The 1,432-nt window shown below is 40.6% G+C and overlaps 1 pseudogene across 1 annotated transcript; it reads left to right on the top strand.

Moving 5' to 3' along the window:
* Window positions 1–912: 912 nt before the first annotated feature.
* LOC308344993 (DNA-directed RNA polymerases I, II, and III subunit RPABC5-like) lies at window positions 913–1,113 on the top strand (annotated as a pseudogene). The gene has a single exon. The product of its transcript is annotated as a DNA-directed RNA polymerases I, II, and III subunit RPABC5-like (transcript).
* The last annotated feature ends 319 nt before the right edge of the window (window positions 1,114–1,432 follow it).

Below are 1,432 nucleotides of genomic sequence, written 5' to 3'. Positions count from 1 at the left end.
ACCTGAATGAAAAAAATGTGGGCATATCACACTTCTTGATTTCAAGCTATCTTACAAAGCTATAGTATTTAAAACAGTACAGTACTGGAACAAAAACAAAAAATACATCAACGGAGCAGAATTGAGAGTCCAGAAATAAACCCATGCATATAGCGTCAACTAATATTTGACAAGGAATCCAAGACTACTCATTGGAGAAAAGTCAATCTCTTCAATAAATGATACTGGAAAAAGTGGATATTCACATGCAAAAGAATAAAACTAAACACCTGTTTCCACCAGTTGTAAAACTTGACTCAAAAATAGATTAAAGATTTAAATGCCCAAACGAAGTGTTCATCAATAAATTAACAAATAAAGATACGGTATACATACACAATGGTATATTTATCAGTCATGGAAAAGAACGAAATCTTGCCATTTGAGACAACAGGGATGGACCTAGAGGACATTATACCAAGTGAAATGAGACAAATACCATATGATCTCACTAATATGTAGAAAAAAAAATGAACATACAAGATAAAACAGAAATAGGTTCATGTCACAGGAAATGAGCCATTGGTTACCAGAGCGGAGGTATTAAGTGAAATAAGTCAAACACAGAAAGACAAATATTGGTATGATCTCACTTAAATGGGGACTCTAAAGAAAAATAAGACCAGAAACCAAACTAATAAAGAGAGAGAGAGAGATCAGATTTGTGGTTACCAGGGGTGGTAGGCAGTGCAGGAGGGGTAATTGGAAGAAGGTGGTCAAAAGGTACAGACTCTCAGTTATAACATAAATAAGTATTAGGTATGTAGCGTACAACAGGAGGACTATAGCTAACACTGCTGTGTTATACAGGAAAACTGTAAGAGAATAAATCTTAAAGAGTTCTCAAAACAGGGGCACTGCACTGCCGCCGCCATGATCATCTGGGTGCGCTGTTTCACGTGCGGCAAGATCTCCGGCAACAAGTGGGAGGCCTACCTGGGGCTGCCGCAGGCCGAGTACACCGAGTGGGATGCCCTGGACATGGTTGGCCTGAAGCGGTAGTGCTGCCGCATGCTGCTGGCGCACGTGGACCTGATCGAGAAGCTGCTCAACTACGCGCCTCTGGAGAAGTGAGGGTCTGGCACCAGCGCCCTGCTCCCCGCAGCAGGCTTACCCCACCTGCCAGCCCTGCCCTCCGCCCGTGGGCCTGTGTCTCTGCTCCGGGGGTAGCTGTCCAGTAAAGGTCTTCGCAGAACCAAGAAAAAAAAAAAAGAAAAAAAAAAAGTTCTCAAAACATGAAAAAAAAAATTTTTAATTGTATCTATATGTTAACTAAAACAATATATGTAACTGAAATCATTATGCTGTACACCTTAAACTTATGCACTAATAGGTGTTAATTTCATCCCAGTAAAACTGGGAGAAAAGAAAGAACTCATGTTCTTTCCATCTC

Source organism: Martes martes, assembly GCF_963455335.1.
Source record: "Martes martes genome assembly, chromosome: 6".
Lineage (NCBI taxonomy): Eukaryota > Metazoa > Chordata > Mammalia > Carnivora > Mustelidae > Martes > Martes martes.
Note: the sequence above shows the minus strand (reverse complement) of the source record. Positions and strands in the feature narration are given on the sequence as shown.